Below are 22,057 nucleotides of genomic sequence, written 5' to 3' on the forward strand. Positions count from 1 at the left end.
GATAGAATTTCGACATTCTTTTCCTCTAATTTACTTTGTTAAAATCCCCAGCTACAGTAAATGCGGCCTCAGGATATGTGGTTTGCATAAAGTCCAGTGAAATTCTTTGAGGGCTGTCGTGGTATCGGCTTGAGGGGGGATATATATGGCTGTAACTATTTCCGAAGATAATTATCTTGGGAGGTTATACGGCTGGCATTCGATTGTGAGGTATTCTAGATCGGGTTAAAAAAAGGACTTGAGTTCCTGTATGTTAGCACTATCACACCATGAGTCGTTAATCATGAAACATACACCCCCGCCCTTCTTCTTCCCGGAGAGATATTTATTCCTGCCTGCGCGATGAACTGAGAACCCAGCTGGCTGGACTTATTCAGACAGTATATCCCGAGAGAGCCATGTTTCTGTGAAACAGAGTATATTACAATCCCTGATGTCTCTCTGGAAAGAAATCCTTGCCCTGAGCTCGTAAACTTTATTTTCCAGAGACTGGACATTAGCAAGTAATATACTCAGAAGCAGTGGGTGGTTTGCGCACCTCCTACCAACAAAGCATCCAATTCAGGAAAGTCGTATTCCTGGTCGTAATGCTGGTAGTGCTGGTGAGTTACTGTCGCTCTGATATCCAATAGTTCACCTCGGCTGTATGTAATAACACACAAAAAAATCTGGGCTAATAATGTAAGAAATAACACATAAAAAAAACAAAATAGTGCCACGTTTCCTAAGAGCTAGAAGCACGGCAGCCCTCTCTGTCAGCGCCAGTTAACTTCTCTAGGGTAGGGGGCAGCATTCGGAATTTTGGATGAAATGCATGCCCAAATTAAACGGCCTGTTTCTTGGGCCCAGAAGATATGATATGCATATAACTGGTAGATTTGGATAGAAAACACTCTAAAGTTTCCAAAACTGTTAAAATAGTGTCTGTGAGTTTAAAARAACTGATTTGGCAGGCAAAAACCTGAGAAAAATCCATTCAGGAAGTAGTTTTTTTTTTTGGTTTGTAGTTTTCTATTCAATGCMATTACAGTATCCCTTGACTTAGGACTCAACTTGCAGTTTCTATGCCTTCCACTAGATGTCAACAGTCTTTAGAATGTGTTTCAGTCTTGTATTCCGAAAAATGAGGAAGTAAGAGCAGTCTGAATGAGTGGACCCTAAAGTTTCWCRGAGCTTTTTCCYGCGCAAGACYGAGAGAGTGCGTTTCTTGTTTACATTTTATATTGACGACGTTATTGTCCGGTTGACATAGTATCGATTATTTAGGCTAAAAACAACCTGAGGTTTGAATATAAACATCGTTTGACATGTTTCTATGAACTTTACGGATACAATTTGGATTTTTTTGTCTTYCKGTTTTGACTGCGTTTCAGCCTGTGGATTACTGAAGAAAACGCGCGAACAAAACAGAGGTTTTKGGGTATAAAGAGACTTTATCGAACAAGAGGAACATTTATTGAGTAAATGAATGCAACCATATGAACCATATGAATATCATCAAAGGTAAGGGATTAATTTTATCTCTATTTCTAAATTGTGTAACTGTTCTATCTGGCTGGCTACTGTTTGTAATGATTTGTCTTGTGGGCTATGTTCTCATAATTGTAATGTATGCTTTCGCCGTAAAGCATTTTTTWWAAATCTGACATCGTGGTTGGATTCACAAGAAGTTAATCTTTAAACCTATGTAAAATATGTTTTGTTTTCTGAATTTTTATAATGAGTATTTCTGTATTTGAATTTGGCGCCCAGCAGTTTCACTGGCTGTTGAAGTGGTGGGACGCAACCGTCTCACGTGCCCAAGAGAAGTTAACACCTGTTAATTGAAATGCATTCCTGTTAATTAAAATGCATTCCAGGTGACTACCTCATGAAGATGGTTGAGAGAATGCCAAGAGTGTACAAAGCTGTCATCAAGGCAAAGGGTGGCTATTTGAAATAAAATAAATAAAATATATTTGATTTGTTTAACACTTTTTTGGTTACTACATGATCCCATATGTGTTATTTCATAGTTTTGATGTCTTTACTATTATTCTACAATTAAGAAAATAATAAAAATACAGAAAAACCCTGGAATGAGTAGTTGTGTCCAAAATGTTGACTGGTACTGTATATAAATATATATAAAATGTATTTTATATATATATAGACACAAGTTTTAAGTATCCCATCTAGCCATGAACGCAACGCCCCCCGCAAGCCTGCCTTGGCAGCGGTGACGTCACTAGGTCGAGTGAATTGAGGTGGAGGCAGCTACGTGAAAGGAATTGTTTTGAGAAACCATAGAAAGTACGTGAATTAATTTTGTTGCGCTTTTGCTTACGACTCGACTGGTTTGTGGAAACGGTTTATTTTCGTTCTTGTTCGAGTGTGTGTGCTTCGTCAGTCCCCGTTGCCCGTTCTCGTTGGAGTGAACACAAAGGTAAGGAAAAAATTAACTGAGCGTAAAGTTGGTGTGGTCRCCCCGGGTGATGTTTGTGGCGAGAACTATAGCCTATAGTCGCTGTATTTTCTTTTCACAAATGTAGCTTTGCGAACCATGACAAGTCAGTGGTTATAAACATTATACACAGAAGCCTATTTAGCGTTTGGTACAAGGCCTAGACGTGGACAATATTCATGGACCATTTTGTCAGAACACTAAACTAAACGTCACTTTCTGATTCTTTCTTTCAGTCACTGTGTCGTCGTGTCCACACACTGGCGGTACAGTTGTTAGGCTATATGTGCGTTTTTACAGGATTGTTTAAATATGGTTAACGGGAATGCTATTTTTGTGTCTTTTTACATGAAATAATGCACTTATTCTTAGAAGTAGGCTAGAATATGCTAGTAGAGTATATCGTGTAAATTAACATTCGACTCATTCATTTGTATCTCTTGTGCTTCAACTGTTTGAAACCAATTATTGTCTGGTTTGTACTGTAGGCTGTTTTTCTTTTAAGAGTTCCTCTTACTTTCAGTTTTGTCTATTTGTGGTTTTCAGGTTCTCTCAATTGGAGAACTGCTAAATGCTATCCCGTAGCCAATAACCTTTTCCCACAATTGGTCTACAATCCAATCAAAACCTAGATTCCCGCACACATCTCATATTCGTTGGTATGAGCATTTTGCTTCAACAGCTTCGCTTAGACAATTAAACAATGTTCGTAGCAAACCTTTATCACACATTGAGGAAAATTCTATTTTGTTGCCAGAATAAAAAGGAGCTTCACATTGTAGGCTACGAGAGCCGACAGGGATTACATACAGTAGTAACCTGTTTTGCAGTCTGGAAGAATGGTTAATGAACTTCTTTCAAACACAGTCCAGACAAAAGAGCAATGACAGAAACAACTAAAGAAATATAATTTATAATCCACCACTCTTTTGTCTACTAGGCTACTGTTTAGAAACCATCATTTAGCCCAAGGCTGACATCTATGCAAATGAACGCACTCACACCACCACCCCACAGCACCCTTATGTTATTCCATCAGGCTTTCAGAGGTGTGAAGTGGTTCCATCGAGAGATACTGTACTTTACAGTCAGGCATTAATCCCATTTTTTTACCGGTGCTGCAAATGTCACACAAATGCCAGAACTAACACATTTATCTCCGTGCTGCGGACAGTAATATGAAAAACGTTCCACTGATTAACAGACTCATAAGGACATTTAGCTTATCAGCTTTCTTGTCCTTATCAGATCAGTTTTATGTGACACGGATGAAGGTTCTGTATCTGGGACAGTCAGCGGGACAGGTGTAGTTTTGGGCCGCACCTAGCAGATACACCCCTTTGAGAGGTAGGTCACCATGGCAACCCCGTTTTTACGGGACATGGTTGGCTGCCGTTGTTGCAATGACAGGTATGTAAATGCAGGTTCTGGCATTCTCTGTAGGCTTGTTGTTAAAGGTCCAATGCAGCTGTTTTTACTTATGTACCTTACTGTCATTGATTTCAAATAAAATGCACTGGGAGAAAAGGGTCAATATCAGGTGATAGCTATATTTATCCGGATACGCATGTCCTTCATTTCATATGGACCTTGGATATTCTCCGTAATGGGACAGTTTCTACATGCATCCAATCCGGACCTTAGAAATCTCCCTGCTACCTTATGAGTCCGGGAGATATCTGGGATGAGCTCTCTTCAAGACATGCCCCTGATGCGTGTGCACCCACTTACATATTGGTAGAATATTTTGATATCGCAAAAGGGTATGTGTCAACATGCTGACATATCTAAGCCTTTATACTTAGGCATGAACGAATCCACTTTCAGAAATGTATAATATCTGTAGTCATTATCTGATCATTCATGGATCCATATATAACATTTTTAACTGATTTCAATAGATACCCTTACATGATCTTCAAATGTCTGCTCAAATAGACTAAATCTGACTCATGATCAGTGTCCAGCCTCCCAATTATTTAACCTTTATTTAACCTTTATTTAACCTGGAAAAGCCCACTGAGACCCAGAGTCTCTTTTTCAAGGGAGACCTGGCCAAGAAGGCAGAAACAATCAATACATTACATCATTAAAACATACAACACAACATGATCCAGCCTAAAAAAGCATTTACACTCCTCCGTAAGTCTATCAATATTTGTAATTCATTCAGTGGCACTAACATATCTAGATGAAGCATAGATTGTAGACTATTCCATGCCTCTGATGCACAAGAAGAGAAGGTAGTCTTGCCTAATACTGTGAATGTCCTGGGGACTTTAAGTAGCAACCACCTAGCAGACCGGGTATGGTAACTGCTAGTAGTGAAGGAGACCAGACTACAGAGGTATAGAGGGAGTTTACCTGCTGGTAGTGAAGGAGACCAGACTACAGAGGTAGAGAGGGAGTTTACCCAAAAGGGCTTTGTAGATGAACACATACAAATGTATCTTTCTGCGCATATAAAGTGAGGTCCAACCAACCATTCGGTACAAGGTGCAATGCTGGGTGAGTGACTTGGCATTTGTAATAAAGTGCAAGGATGCATGATAAACAGAGTCCAGTCTCTGTAAGACGGAGGAGGTTGCATGCATATACAACAAGTCACCATAATCAATTACAGAGAGAAAAGTGGCCTGAACAAGCTTATTTCTAGCCATAAGCGGGAAGCAAGCCTTATTACGAAAATAAAAATCAAATTTCAATTTAAGCTTTGTCTCAAGATTATCCACATGAACTTTAAAGGACAACTTGTCATCCAACCAAATACCTAGGTATTTGTAGGATTACACTTTTTCAATGGATAAGCCACCATATGTGACAATGCTAACCTTCTCTGTCAGAGTTCTAGCTCTGGTAAAGGTCATGCATTTAGACCATAAAGCGAGGCCTGCAGTGACTAAAAAGCAGTATGGAGYTCTTCAACACCCTGAACCAGAGAAGGAGCACATTAATATATGACTGTATCATCTGCATATAGATGGAACTTTGCTGGTTGCATCCCATTTCCCAAATCATTAATAAAAATTGTGAACACAGGAGCTAAAATGGAACCCTGGGGCACACCTCTATTAATCTCTAGAAAGATAGACTTGTGATTGTCAGTATATACACATTGTGTTCTGTCAGAAAGATGGTTTCTAAACCAAGTTACTGCCCCTTCACTGAGAACAATGTTTCTGAGTCTAGCTAGCAACAATTAATGGTCAACTGAATCAAAGACCTTTGATAAATCCACAAACAGAGCAGCACAATGTTGCTTTTTATCAAGTGCATTAATGATGTAATTTGCCACTGCCGTAGCTGCAGTTGTGGTGCTGTGCCCCGATCTAAAGCCAGACTGAACCCCGCTCAGTGTGTTCTTTTCAATTAACTTTTTTAACTGAGTTCACTAGGGATTCATAGACTTTGGCCAGGATAGGGAGTTTAGAGATAGGACAATAGTTATTAGCATCTAAGGGATCTCCACCCTTTAGCAGTGGGAGGACATAAGCTGATTTCCAAATGCTGGGTATGGAATTGGTCGATATTCAAGTTGAAAATGTGAGCCACAGGTTCAGTAATAATACCAGCTGCTATCTTTAAGAGGTAGGGATCCAGGTTGTCTGGACCTGTAGACTTTTTAATGTCTATTGCCTTTTAGTGCTTTATAGACCTCAGTATAAGAAACAGGCTCAAGGTTAAAATGGTTCACATGAGGGACTATATCGTAGTTGACTAACAGAGCTTGCATTAGAGTCCTGGGCCCCACCATTATCAAAAACTGAACCAGCAGGTATGAAGTGCTTGTTAAAAACCCCTACAATATTGGCTTTATCCTTCACTTCATTAGAATCCATCATTAAATGGCCAGGAAGGCCAGAGGATACATTATAACCTGACACTGATTGGATTAGCTTCCAGAACTTGGTAGGGTTGTTTAGGTTCCGTGACTGCATTTAAATAGTAATCTGATTTGAACTTCCTGATCAATCCTGTGCATTTGTTTCTTAGCGCTCTGAAGGAGGTCCAGTCAACAGGAACATGTGTTTCTTAGTGCTCTGAAGGAGGTCCAGTCAACAGGAGCATTTGTATGTCTAGCTTGAGCCCAAGAGATATTTCTTTCTAATTAATTCTGCCAAGTTATCTGAAAACCAGGGATTGTCTGGTCTGTGCGGTGCAGACACTAGAGAAGAAAACACATGATCGAGAGGAATAGGAAGCAGTTGCTTCGCAAGCCTGATAATACATGATCTAAGTGATTTATATTTGGTATTAAGCAGTCACAGAAGTATGCCTTATTTATTTTGAGATACAAAAATAGTGGTTTTGTCAGACAGCATAGGCAGCAGCTCTGTAGAGATGAGGCGATGACTCTGTAGAGATGAGGCGATGACTCTGTAGAGATGAGGCGATGACTCTGTAGAGATGAGGCGATGACTCTGTAGAGATGAGGCGATGACATCTGTTAGAATGAAGGCGATGACTCTGTAGAGATGAGGCGATGACTCTGTAGAGATGAGGCGATGACTCTGTAGAGATGAGGCGATGACTTGGAATGAAATAAAGATATCAGCAATGTGAATAACTGATGGTTAATTAGTCATAAGCGATAATAGGCAGTCACTATCATCATATGACTTTTATTCAGTGTTACAGCATTCAACCCAAACAATGCATAGTGCATTTAATGTAAACAAATATATATATTTTTTAAATAATCGGACCGAAACAACAGAACTGACMTCAAAAAGCACTAATCGTTCAGCAGTATTTAGTGCTGATAGTAGAAATCCATAGTCTGTTAGCTAGAGCGAAAATGTAGCCTATCCCAGAATGGTTTTTCTATGGCTGACTCAACCGTCCAAGAAAGGTTGATGCAACGGTCTTAAACTCAATCACATCAGGTCTGATTTAAAGTCTGTCCAGTCACTTGGAAACTAAAGACATGTCATCTATGCATAGCCACTTTAACTCTACCTAAATGTACATTAGAGTTCGACCGATTTATGATTTTTCAATACCGATTATTGGAGGACCAAAAAAAACCGATGCCGATTTTAAAATAATAATAATAAATTGTTATTATTTAAAAAAAAATATATATATACTGTATTTTTTTATTTTAATAAAAAATGATATATATATATATATACATTTAAAAAAATGTGTAATAATGACAATTACAACAATACTGAATGAACAATGAACACTTATTTTAACTTAATTCATAAATAAAATCAATTTAGTCTCAAATAAATTATGAAACATGTTCAATTTGGTTTAAATAATGCATAAACAGTGTTTGAGAAGAAATAAAAGTGCAGTATTGTGCCATGTAAAAAAGATGACGTTTAAGTTCCTTGCTCAGAACATGAGAACATATGAAAGCTGGTGGTTCCATTTAACATGAGTCTTCAATATTCCCAGTTAAGAAGATTTAGGTTGTCGCTATAGGCATTATGATGTGTCGACTATTTCTCTCTATACCATTTGTATTTCATATACCTTTTGACTATTGGATGTTTTTATAGGCACTTTGGTATTGCCAGCCTAATCTCGGGAGTTGATAGGCTTGAACTCATAAACAGCGCTGTGTCTCAAGCATTGCTAAGAGCTGCTGGCAAACGCAGTAAAGTGCTGTTTGAATTAATGCTTACGAGCCTGCTGCTGCCTACCACCACTCAGTCAGTCTGCTCTATCAAATCATAGACTTAATTGTAAAATAATAAACGCACAGAAATACGAGCCTTTGGTCATTTATATGGTCAAATCCGGAAACTATATTTTCGAAAACAAAACGTTTATTCTTTCAGTGAAATAAGGAACCGTTACGTATTTTATAGAACGGGTGGCAACCCTAMGTCTAAATATTGATGTTACATTGCACAACTTTCAATGTTATGTCATAATTATGTAAAGTTCTGGCAAATKAATTAGTCTGTGTTAGGAAGAAATGGTCATCACACAGTTCGCAACTAGCCAGGCGGCCCAAATTGCTGCATATACCCTGACTCTGCTTGCCCTGAACGCAAGAGAAGTGACAATTTCTCTAGTTAATATTGACTGCTAACATGCATTTCTTTTAACTAAATATGTAGGTTTAAAAAATATATATTTCCGTGTATTGATTTTAAGAAAGGCATTGATGTTTATGGTTAGGTGCATTTGTGCAACGATTCTGCTTTTTTCGCAAATGTGCTTTTGTTAAATCATCGCTCGTTTGGCGAAGTTGAAGTAGGCTGTGATTCGATGATGAATTAACATGCACCGCATTGATTATATGCAACGCAGGACAAGCTAGTTAACTACACATGGTTGATGATATTACTAGGTTAACTAGTGATTATGTTAAGATTGGTTTTTTTATAAGATAAGTTTAATGCTAGGTAGCAACTTACCTCCTTGCAGCCGCAGGTCCCTTTGATGCTGCACTCGCGTAACAGGTGGTCAGCCTGCCACGCAGTCTCTTCGTGGATTGCAATGTAATTGGCCATAATCGGCATCCAAAAAGGCCGATAACTGATTTTTATGAGAACTTGAAATCGGCCAAAATTAATCGGCCATGCCAATTAATCGGTTGACCTCTAATGTACATACTACCTCAACTAACTGGTGCACCCGCACATTGACTCTGTACCGACACCCCCCTGTATATATTGTTATTTTTTACTGCAGCTCTTTAATTACTTGCTACTGTTATCTCTTATTCTTATCCATATTTTTTGAAACTGCACTGTTGGTTAGGGGCTCGTAAGTAAGCATTTCACTGTAAGGTGCATGTGTTGTACACCTGTTGTATTCGGTGCATGTGACCTAATAAAATTTGATTTGATTTTAAACCTGCTTTGTAATATCACACCAACTATGGGACGGTGTTCTGTCTTAAATAGCTGTAGGACTAAATGCTCTGGCTATGTCTGTGACATAGGCTACCACCATCCTACCCTTCCCTAAGATAGAATTAGTTGTGTACACACTTCAGTACCAATCTCCTTCAGTACCAGTCTCTGATTTTAAACAAAAGAGCTGTATGGAGCTCCAGGGTAAATCCATTCGCTGTTTGTTTGTAGACCGGGTGTATTAACCACCGTGTGAGACAGTCAACTATTTGTCCGTTGAAGACGCAGACTCTTTCAGGCGCCTAAACGTCCCCAAACCTCTAGTGCAAGGGGTCTCTACTACTGGAATCTTGCATTTTTAACAACTGTATTTAAAAAAAAACATTTAGTCAATTTGGGGACTTGTTGGTAGGTACTTCTAAATGTAGGCAACATGCAATGGTGAGGAAACTCTTATTTTTCCGTCTGTGCTGTTCAGTTGGTAGCATACGTTTTCTCAAGCATGAATACTTCTCCAGGTTCCGTGTTTGATCTCTTCTCAGTATTTCAGATATAAATCTAACAGTTCCTCTCTCTTCATATCCGTGTTTCATATATCTCTACATAAGTTTCTCTGTCTTGATCTCAGTGTTTCAGATCTCTATATATTTCTCTCTCTCTCCATATCGGTGTTTCAGATCTAAGTTTCTCTCTCCATCTGTGTTTCAGATGTATCTAACAGTTTCTCTCTCCATATCAGTGTTTCAGATCTTTATATATGTTTCTCTCTTTCTCCATCTGTTTCAGATCTGTATATCTATAACAGTTTCTTGTTCTCTCTGTCTCTTTGGAACACTGACCTAAATAGACTTGAATGTCTCTCTAAAAAGGCTATAATTATAGTGTTCAAGACATGGTGGAGCCTTGCAAGCCCATAGCCCATCCCTTGATATTTAGTGGTTTCTCATTCCACTCAAACATATTGTTTTATCATATGTTATACATTTGACAATTTTCTGACTGGCCATCTGTAGAAATAGGAAATAGAACACGTGTAATCATCCACATTTATAGCTAGGCTACACAATAAATTGTGACTTCCACTGTGACGTGTAAAACTGACCCAGAATCACCAAGACGTCATCATTCCTCATCTGTTGTGCTTGTTAGAGAAAAGAAGCCGTGTTGTAAAACCACCCATTCACAACACCACTGATTTGGTAGCACAGTAGCTGGTCCTAAACCACAACACCACTGATTTGGTAGCACAGTAGCTGGTCCTAAACCACAACACCACTGGTTTGGTAGCACAGTAGCTGGTCCTAAACCACAAACACCATGATTTGGTAGCACAGTAGCTGGTCCTAACCACAACACCACTGATTTGGTAGCACAGTAGCTGGTTCTAAACCACAACACCACTGGTTTGGTAGCACAGTAGCTGGTCCTAAACCACAACACCACTGATTTGGTAGCACAGTAGCTGGTCCTAAACCACAACACCACTGTTTGGTAGCACAGTAGCTGGTCCTAAACCACAACACCACTGGTTTGGTAGCACAGTAGCTGGTCCTAAACCACAACACCACTGGTTTGGTAGCACAGTAGCTGGTCCTAAACCACAACACCACTGGTTGGTAGCACAGTAGCTGGTCCTAAACCACAACACCACTGGTTTGGTAGCACAGTAGCTGGTCCTAAACCACAACACCACTGGTTTGGTAGCACAGTAGCTGGTCCTAAACCCACAACACACCTGGTTTGGTAGCACAGTAGCTGTCCTAAACCACAACACCACTGGTTTTGGCCACAGGTAGCTGGTCCTAAACCACAACACCACTGGTTTGGTAGCACAGTAGCTGGTCCTAAACCACAACACCACTGGTTTGGTAGCACAGTAGCTGGTCCTAAACTCTCTGTGATCTTTCTCCTACTGCAAAATGTTCATCTGCCCAATAGAGGACTAGATGGACACAGACCCAGATGGTTGGAGATGTATTATGTAATGAGGGATGGGAGGTCCAAAGGTTAGCTCATTGTTATTCTCCCTCTAATCATGTTGTAATCAGGAACAGGGCAGCCGTTAATCGTGGCAGCAGTTACAGGGTAAATTCATTTGAATTCAATCACTTTTTGACGGCACCCCTTTTCGATTTGAACAAAACCTTCCATACGTATTTGCCTGTTGTAGAAGTGCTCAGAAAGTGACTTTTTTTGGACCTGAATACCAAAACATTCAATAGATAAATGTGCTCAAAGGGGACCTATTTAGCATAACCCACCATACCATGAGACTTTCATGTCTTCATCACTGGAAATTATAAACAGTTGAGATTGATATAATTTAAAAGCGTACAAACAGGCTTGTCAAACAATAAAAAATAAAAGTKAATAGAAAAAAAAGAAACTAATTGTTTTATCTTAAACGTCAATGCATATGTTGTACCCTAGACACTTTTACATCATCTGAGGTGTGACCGCCATCGGTTGAGACAACTTTCTCTTGAATACAGGGTGGGTGTCATGTTTTGGCGGGTAAGTGCTAAAATGGGAATAAAACKGACATTTAAAATGGTACCACAAAGATGGTTGGAGGTTCACACATCAGAGAATGTTGACTTGAATGTGAATCTGTTTTAAATGATACTGTCAATGCTCCGTAGGAAATCGTATCGATGAGAATAGACATGACATGTGTGTCTCTTTCTGTATGCCATATATATCTGCATACACATTGCAATCCTACTTATAACATAGTGAGAGCAAATGTTGAAGAGATGTATGTCATTATAGGCACACAGTACATGATCATCAGAAACGTCCCTTCCAACTTGGCGCTCTTTAAGTTAAGAGTTATCCGACATGGACAGTCCAAGGAGACTTTGTCCTCTGACTGAACCTTCTATTTCTGCCCTCTCATCAGTGATTGTTTTACAGCCTTTTCTTTCTCCATTTCATTACACAGTGTACCAGCTCTCCCACTTTTCCTCACTCACTCTTTCTCCTTCTCACTCATTTTAAGCTGTTTATCTCACTTCTGTCTCAACGCTCCCACTCTGATCCTCCCTTCCCTCTCTCTCAGGTCCTCACTCCGCTTGCATCCAACAACTGAACCAACAGTCTGTCAGCTCAGCTCCAACGGACTTGTGTCACCACTGGGCACCCAGCCTAATCCTGTTCTGGGCTGCAGATACGGACAGAGAGGGGGACAGATAGAGGGGAGGGGGAGATGACACTAGTATGTCTCTTTCATAGCCCATCCACTCCCTGTCCACAAGCCCTGACCCCAGCCCCATATGGTTCCGTAAGGCCCTTAAAACAGGCCCTTTAAAATACCCACCTTTCCCCTGGATACTGGGGGAGATGGAGGACGTGGGAAAGAGAAGGGAGTATGTTTCAGTGACTCCCATCCAATCAGTTAACTCGGTTCATCATGAAAACATGAAATACAGCTCCAGTGTATAGCTTTAGACACTCCACAGGGCTGGGGCCAAGGGGGGCTGGGACCAGGGTGCAGGATTTCTGTTTGGGACTATGAGTTCACACCACTGCCACTCTCCCTCTTTCTCCCCTTCCTCACCTCACCCTCTTCCCCCAGACAGACAAAAGAACCCTCAGAAGTGCTCGTTAAAGAGTAATTAAGGGTGGATGGCACTCCCACGCCATCTCCCAGTCTGCATGGCTGGCTTCAAATTACCCTGGTGAAAATTGGCACTTTGGGGCGAGGGGTGAAACCCAACACCCCCCTGAGTGAGAGAACGAGAGCGGTACAGACCTCAGTTCATGACCTCGTCTGAAACAAAAACACACATCTGACAGAAGCAGTTCGGTAATGTCACTGCATCAAGGTTTGGATTCCCTTAGCTTGCTATCTGGTCACTGGAAATACAGTGGGTGGTGGGATTCTCTGTGTGTGTGTTTGCCTGCTGCCCTAGGTGTAGCCTGTATGTGAGTTGAAAATTAAATCCAAAGGCATCATTTAATTCCCTACTACTTGTGCACTCTCGCTGACAACTCATTGACACTTTCGTTTCGTGAAAGTTGTCAAAGTTCCTGTCAACTTGGGGTACCAGTGTAACGCCCCCAGAGGCGGCAGGCGCAGCAGTCATATGTTAGTGCAAGATTAAAGCAGCCAGTTACAGAGAGCAGGCGTGTTGCCAGCAGTAGCGTGAAGCCGTGATTCCCTCTCTGCCTCCTGTCTTCAGTCATGTTCAGATAACAACCCAGATCGCCAGGGTGTTCTGAGGAGAGGTTAAACCCTCATGGCGCTGGACTGCCATTGTGGAGAKAGGGGGATGGGAGAGAGAAGTAGGTTTGGGCGGTATCTAGATAGTCATACCGGGATATACGGTAATACCGGCTCTGAATACAAGGGGGGATTATTTTCAAACCCCAGTGAGTCTATGTAATCCGAAAGTTAGCAATGCTAACAAGCACATGTAAATCCCATATAGAATCCTAATGAGTGCATTGTGAACATTTTATAGTCTCTGACCTAAACTATTTGCAGGACAGGCATCCCAACTCATAAAGTTATACAAGTWAAAAAAATGCTACTCACAGTTTGCTGTACACACTAAACAAATATTAGACAGCAAGACTCTTGATCCAGGAGGGTCTTCTCTGATGTTACCAAGAGAAGATTGATTTTGGAAGAAGTTAGTCATCTAGCTATGTGGTTAACTAGCTACTTAATTAGCAAATCAAATGCACACTTGCAAAGCACAAAAACCTATTGCGTACTTCAGATGGCGTACTTCATTAGCATCGAATAGCCCCTGCGATATGCAACTTTTCAGGGAAGTTAGGAACCAATATACACAGGCAGTTAGAAAAGCAAAGGCTAGCTTTTTCAAACAGAAATTTGCATCCTGTAGCACAAACTCCAAAAAGTTCTGGGACACTGTAAAGTCCATGGAGAATAGAGCACCTCCTCCCAGCTGCCCACTGCACTGAGGCTAGGAAACACTGTCACCACTGATAAATCCACGATAATTGACCATTTCAATAAGCCTTTTTCTACGGCTGACCATGCTTTCCACCTGGCTACCCCTACCCCGGTTAACAGCCCTGCAMCCCCCACAGCAACTTGCCCAAGCCTCCCCCATTTCTCCTTCACCCAAATCCATATAGCCAATGTTCTGAAAGAGCTGCAAAATCTGGACCCCTACAAATCAGCCGGGCTAGACAATCTGGACCCTCTTTCTAAAATGATCCGCCGCAATTGTTGCAACCCCTATTACCAGCCTGTTCAACCTTTCGTATCGTCTGAGATCCCTAAAGATTGGAAAGCTGCCGCGGTCATCCCCCTCTTCAAAGGCGGATGACAACATTTTTTGCCGGTATGGAGAGAGAGAATCAACTACTTCCCCATTACTGTGTAAGATGTGATCCTCTGTCCCCCTGTCCATGCATGGCTCCCATAGCCCTGATGGTGACACAGCTCTCAGGGTCGGAGGTTGCTGCTATATCGTAACCTATCCCTGATCTTTTCGCTGGTAAGACTGGTAGAACTACCCTATAGCACTAGGTTACAGTTTTAAAATAGTACTTTATAATATCAATAGAGCCCCTAGAGATTTCCACCAGTTAGGACTGTGCTTTTAACAGATTAGAATGTGTCTCTCAGGCCACTGAGAAGTTCTGACTGAACTACCCAATCACCCATCTCGGCATCGCTCTAGCTAGAGGAAACCTCGAGCTGTGATGTGCTATTTAACATCACCTGTCAATCAATTAATATAATATGCCTTCTGTGTGTGATTGTTCATCATCCGAGTTCATAGTGTGCCATTGATTTAAAGCAGTTACTGATTTATCACGTATCACATTTCCTCTGGATTGGTCTCAATGGGTTAGTGTCAAAGAACCCCTTCTCACCCCTTCTCCCCTCTATTAGTACGCACCAATAGCCTGACAAGCTGCAGTGTGCCGCAGTGTTAATTCACACACACACACACACACACACACACACACACACACACACTGAGGGTGCACTATGAAACTGTTTTATTTATTTATGAGATAGATGGCTTAAGAGTGACTGGGGTCCTAACGAGATTACCAGGGCCAAGCAAATACATGGCCACGCACAAGCAGATGCCTGTTGAATGTTGGTGTTTTGTTTTGGAAGGAGTGACATCAGAATTCTGCCTGTTTGGGAAAATAGAAACACTTCTGTTGCGTAGCAATGGGTTGTTTTGGCTTCCATTTTCTAAAAGAACATCTATTATATTTGGTGTTGGTGTGTGACAATGTGTCATAGTTTGGTAGTGTCAGGAGTTTTGTCTTGACCAAGAAAATGTCAGGCTCACACACACGCACAGCACACMCTGGTTAATGCTGTGTCAGCCGGTCGTGACAGTGTGATTGTTAGTCTTGGGCCAGAGATGATCCTCTTCACACAGGCTGCTTCCGTTTCTCTCCTCTGATTGTGCGTCAACCTTACTTCCTGGGGCTGGGAGCATTGTCACGACGTCAGAGCAGGGCTTATATAACATGCACGCTTGGGCAAGGCAAGCAGGAGAGAAGTGACTCACCCCCAGCATATACCTGCAGCACACCAGGCCAAAGGCCATGGCAGCCACACTGACTATCTCTCTGTGTGTGTGTAGAGGGGGAGAGAGAGAGAGAAAAATAATAAGCTGTCTTGTGGCATGCCAAAGACCAGCAGGTGGGTATGGTAGTGTAATGACGTAAACCCACTTTCTTCACTCCAAATAGTTCTCTCTTCACATTCTCTCTTTCTCCCTGTACTGTCACTTTGGTGCCATTGGGTTGCTCTTCATCAAAGAGAATAATTCAGCTATTCAGAGCAGCTGTGGAGGAGAGAAGAGCAGGAGGTACAAAGAGAAGGTTAAGCACACGCTGAAAGAGTCAACAGCACTTTACATTACTGGAGAAAGAAAAGGGGCAGAGTAAGAGAGAACAAGAGACAATTTTTACTTAACATTATGTAGTCTCTTATTTGCATATGTAGCGATTTTGGTTAAGTTAGCATTGAGCAGTGATGTCTACTTCCTGAGACCTTGAAGTACAGGTGCCAGGACTCATGAATGCCTTGGCTTGTCAGACGTACAGAGATCGGCTCCGTTACACATGCTAATCTGAATTCCCTGAAGCCAGCCTGAGAGACACAGCCAAGAGAATCTCATCCACATGTTATGCTCTGGTTCTTGACTCCACACCTAATGATGCCCACGGTGACTGCACAACACCATGTCTGTGTAGGCAAAGCTCTCCTCTCTCCTCTCTCCTCACTCTCACTCACAATATAGTTTATGTAGTAGAGAATAGGCATGCTTCTTTCCAGGGTAGCTCATTAAGAAAATACCATGCCTGCCTTCCATTGCCTTGGAGGGATTACACACATATGGTCATGCATGTATAATTACACATCTACATTAACAGAATTACATTAATGTACATGGGCAACGTTGTCCAATGTTTGAAACCCATCATAGTACCAGCCCAAGAGACGTCTTCAACCCTCTCCTGTCATAGTACCAGTCCCAGAGACGTCTTCAACCCTCTCCTGTCATAGTACCAGTCCAGAAGACGTCTTCAATCCTCTCCTGTCATAGTACCAGTCCCCAGAGACGTCTTCAACCCTCTCCTGTCATAGTACCAGCCCCAGAAGACCCCCTTAAATAATTAATTTGATGTTACAGAAGTAGCAATACAAGGACATAACATCTATAGAAGAGACAGGAATGCTTATAGGGGAGTTGTTGCTGTATCTATTCAGAGCCATATCCCTGTAATGCTTAGAGAATATCTTATTTCGAGTGTTATTGAAGTGTTGTGGTTGCAGGTTCACTTGGCACAKCTAAAGCCTTTTCTTTTTGGGTGTTGCTATTGGCCACCAAGTGCTAACCGTCAGTATCTAAATAATGTACGAAATGCTTGACAGTGTATGTGACGTAAACAGAGGTMTACTTTCTTGGGGACCTGAATATTGACTGGTTTYCATCAAGCTGTGCACTCAAAARGAAGCTTCTCACTGGAACCAGTGCCTTTAATCTGGATCAGGTTATTAATCAATTTACCAGCGTGTTTACAAACACTACAGGAATAAGATCATCCACATGTATACACATTTTTACTAATACTATAGAACTTGGTTCTAAAGCTGTATCTGTACCCATTGAATGCTGTGATCACTATAGTGGCTATATCCAGGAAAGCCAAAGTTCCGAAAGCCGGGTCTAAAATAGTGTATAAGAGATCATACAAAAGATTTTGCTGTGACTCCTATGTGGATGATGATAACATTTGTTGGTCTGATGTGATTAATAAGGAGCATACAGATGCTATGAAATTGCTTCTTCCAATTATTGATAAACATGTACTTGTTCAACTGACTAAGCCTGACATTTTCTTGGTCAGAACAAACTCCTGACACTGTTCAACTGACTGTCGCCCCATAGCACCCACTTCTGTCAGCATGAAGTGCTTTGAGAGACTAGATTAAGGATCGTATCACCTCTACCTTACYGACCGCCCTAGACCCACTTCAATTTGCTTACCGCCAYAATAGATCCACAGACGATGCCATCACACTGCCCTATCCCATCTGGACAAGAGGAATACCTATGTAAGAATTCTGTTCATTRACTATAGCTCAGCCTTCAACAYCATAGTACCCTCCAAGCTCATCATTAAGCTGGGGCCCTGGGTCTAAACCCTGCCCTGTGCAACTGGGTCCTGGACTTCCTGATGGGCCACCCCCATGTGGTGGAGGTAGGAAACAACTACTCTTCGCTGGTCCTCAACACAGGGGCTCCACAAGGGTGCGTGCTCAGCCCTCTCCTATACTCCCTGTTCACCCATGACTGCGTGGCCATGCACGCCTCCAACTCAATCATCAAGTTTGCAGTTGACAGATGAGTAGCAGGCCTGATTAACAACAATTACGAGACAGCCTACAGGGAGGAGGTGAGGGCACTGGCGGAGTGGTGCCAGGAAAGTAACCCCTCTCTCATCGTCAATAAAATGTAGGAGCTGATTGTAGACTTCAGGAAACARCAGAGGGGGCACACCCYTATCCAYATTTACGGGACCACCGTGGAGAAGTWGGGAAGCTTCAAGTTCCTTGGCGTACACATCACTGACGATCTGAAATGGTCCACCCACRCAGACAGTGTGGTCTTCAACCTCAGGAAGCTGAAGAAATTTGGCTTGGCCCGCAAGACCCTCACAAACTTTTAGAGATGCACAATTGAGAGCATCCTGTCGGGCTCKATCACCACCTGCTACAGCAACTGCACTACTGTCTGGTACWGCAAYGCCCGCAACCGCAGGGCTCTCCAGAGGGTGGTGYGGTCTGCCCAACGCATCAMCGGGGGCACACTGCCTGCCCTCCAGGACACCTACAGCACCCAATGGGAGACTAGTCAGGATTGAGGCAAAGATGAACAGAGCAAAGTACAGATATTTTGATGAATACCTGCTCCGGAGCACTCAGGCAGGGACTGAGAGAGAGTACTTCATCATCAAGGATCATCAGCCGCGTAATAAGGTATATCGAGCAAGCTCGGCAAGGAACGACTCTTACAATATCCTGACAATCACTGGCATAAGTACCAGTTCCATAGATGACGGTTATTGAAGTATACATGCCCTTCTCGGCCAGCAGGTCGATAGTACTGCCGGACAGTCACCGAAGAGGTAGGCGCGAAAGTGGTCACTTATCAACTATAGTACTCCATTTGACTTACTATACCAAGTAACAATTAGCAGAGCAGACCATGAAACAGCTATTAGACAGCAGCACAGAGGAGGTGAGCAAATCTCGCTCGGGAGATAGGTCCTTGTGCAGCTGGCCAGCCGGAGGTAAGTATCGATATACAAGAATAGCCAATATCTGTAAATATAGTAGAATCTTGTTCGACGTGCATCAAGAGGAAGTGGTATTAGTGAGAGTTTCAACTGGCACAGCTCTTAGAAACGCCGTTATCTATCCGTCTTCCGGAGGTGCTCTGTGTAATATATAGTGTGTCGTGACAGCACAACGAGAGTGTCCCTGCTATCTAACTGTACAAGATACTATTTGAGAGTATCTGCAGTGATAGAACGAATGGAGAATATAGTCTTCGCACCAATAGATATGTGCAACGTTATTGGAACGAAGAGCTTGTCGTACAATTTCATTGAGCGCGACCAGTAAGGAACTATATCGCAATTAGGGGTCTTGTTCCTATTATGCCAAGCCTAAACGGTCGCTCAAAAGAAACGACACGTTCTCATTATGCGTTAAGCAGTGATGAGCCTTATATGAGTGTCTTGGGATAAGGGTTTATATTTTTATACCTAATTGTTACATACATAGCGCTGGAATTAAACACCTTATCTTATAGGATATAACATTTAGCATCAAATAATGTTTACAAACATATAAAAGTCTATTTTGCACATTTTTTGTCTGCTTATATCTATAGGGTTGACTTGTTCTTATAATGTATTGCTGGTAGGCGTCCATATAGAATTGCGAGTGGAGTCAACTATAGTGAGCAATATAACTCCAATGGTTAAAGAGTCCAAAGTTCCGAAGCCGGGTCTAATATTAAATATTATGTAGAATGCATACAAATTGAAGGCTTGGGCTGGGGTGTATCTCCGATATGGAATCGTGATGTAACAACAGCGTTTGTGGTCTGATGTGATTAATAAGGACATACAGATGCTATGAAATTGTTCTTCCAATTTTGATAAACATGTACTTTGTTCAACTTTGATAAGCCTGAGCATTTTTCATCTATAGGTAGCATCGAAACAATACACGCTGCGCTGACAGCTGTTTTCAATTGCTGACTGAAATTCAGCCCCACTAGGCTACCACTTTTTCCGATAGCTCTGAGTCAGCAGTGACATGGTGCTTGAGAGACTAAGATTAAAAGGTGATCGTATCACCTGGGTGCAAATACCCTTGAGACTCCACGGGAGAGCATTGCCTAACGACCAATCTGGTTCATAGTTTCTGTATACCAGATGAAGCCTCTCATACATATATATGATCCACAGACGATGCCATCACACTGCCCTATCCATCTGGAAAAGAGGAATACCTATGTAAGAATTCTGTTCATTAACTATAGCTCAGCCTTCAACATCATAGTACCTCCAAGCTCATCATTAAGCTGGCCCTGGGTCTACACCCTGTGCAACTGGGTCCTGACGTCCTGATCGGGCCACCCCCATTTGTGGGAGTGTGGACGTAACAATACTCTGGACTCAACTTCAGTAAGCGCGGCCTGTCTCAGACACGGGGTCATTTGTGACCGACACACAGGGGGGGCGGGTTCGAGACCCTACTATCCTGTACCTTCTGCATGCTTTCCTCAGGCGCCCATTCATTGGGGCAGTTCGGCCATCGCACGCGAGCCTCGCAAGACTCAATTCACATCAACGTTGCAGGTATGCAGATTGAGTAGCAGGCGCTGATTGTAACTTAATCAATTAGAGCACAGCCTACAGGGACGAGCGTGAGGGCATCTGGCCGAGTGGCTGTGCAGCTCAGTAACCGCATCCGCCGTCTCTCTCATCGTTCCAATACACAAACTAGTAGGTGAGCTCGCGAGGAAGTCTCGTAAGTACTGTCAGGGATTAGCAGTCAGGGTGAGTGGGTCGACCACTCGCTATAGTCTGCGATCATCTCGTACTGAGACTCTCGTCAGCGAGACAGCCCGTCGTAGAAGCACACGTATCGGGGCAAGCCCTATCAGTTTCCTTGAGCCACACATCACGACGATCTGCAACGATGGTCCTCTGGCCTACTCAGCCGCATCGACACGGTGTAGGTCATCGCGACTCTGCTGAATCCTCCCTTCAGGAATCGCGTTGAAGAAATTTCTCGTGTGCTTTGGGGCCCTCACACATTGAACCACGTAGACAATTCTATTTAGAATGATGCAGTACGCGGTAATTGTAGTAGCTGTATCCTCCTTGTGCGGGCTCTATACGACTGATACGGTGAACCTGACTCAAGTAAGTGCACTTACTTGGTCGTGGCTCCACACGCAACGCCCGCTGAAATCCGAGGCTCATCTCTAGAGGGTGGGTGTGTGTCTGAACCAACTGCGAGACTCAGAGTCTAGGGGCATATATGTCCTGTCCAATATGATCACCTACTCAGGTACACCCAGAGTTGAGTAACTCTGAATACTGACTTTACGGTCAGACAATGATATTTATGATTATCGAAGGTGCATCTAGTATCGTGATTTGTTAATGATGACTAACATGAGCAAATAGGAGAGTATATTTTGGAATGAATACCTCTCTCGGAGCCTCAGTGACCTATGAAGCAGGGGTGTAAGTGTAGCGGCTGTGCTAATTAATCATCTTACATAGACCGAGCCTAACAGAAACAGATGAATGGGCCACTAAGCTGCACATGACCCTGCCGTTGTTTAGTTAGTCGAGGCGTATGGAGCGTTGGCCTAGAATAACTGTTTAGTCTGCTTATCAGGGTGCCCTAATACGGTGAAAAGTCTTCCTGAGAGTATCCACCTATCTAGGGGGATACACGGCCCCGACAATGTTATGAAGTCGGAAGTATTACCTTCATACAAGTGAGTAAGATCTAACTCGAGCTATGTAACTTGTAACTTGTTAACTTTCGAGAAACGCTACTCTCACTAAATTGTGTCTTTTGGTAACCATGGTTTGGATGAATAAGACATTATGGACCTAGATTGTATTTGAGATATATGCTAGAGCTCTTGCTCATCCTTGTAACCTCCTGCAGTCATGAAGGCTATAGATATTGCAATTATTACGAACGAACTGCTGGACTGCATGCTTAATTTAATTG

The 22,057-nt window shown here is 42.3% G+C and overlaps 1 protein-coding gene across 1 annotated transcript in view; it reads left to right on the plus strand.

The window, feature by feature from the left end:
* Window positions 1-2,208: 2,208 nt before the first annotated feature.
* The window catches only part of nck2a (NCK adaptor protein 2a), a 68,669-nt gene continuing 48,820 nt past the window's right edge, over window positions 2,209-22,057 (plus strand). Inside the window, exon 1 of the mRNA XM_024010545.1 lies at window positions 2,209-2,425. The gene's annotated coding sequence lies outside the window, so the exon portion shown is untranslated. The remainder of the gene's footprint in view (window positions 2,426-22,057) is intronic.

Source organism: Salvelinus sp. IW2-2015, linkage group LG2, assembly GCF_002910315.2.
Source record: "Salvelinus sp. IW2-2015 linkage group LG2, ASM291031v2, whole genome shotgun sequence".
Classification (NCBI taxonomy): domain Eukaryota; kingdom Metazoa; phylum Chordata; class Actinopteri; order Salmoniformes; family Salmonidae; genus Salvelinus; species Salvelinus sp. IW2-2015.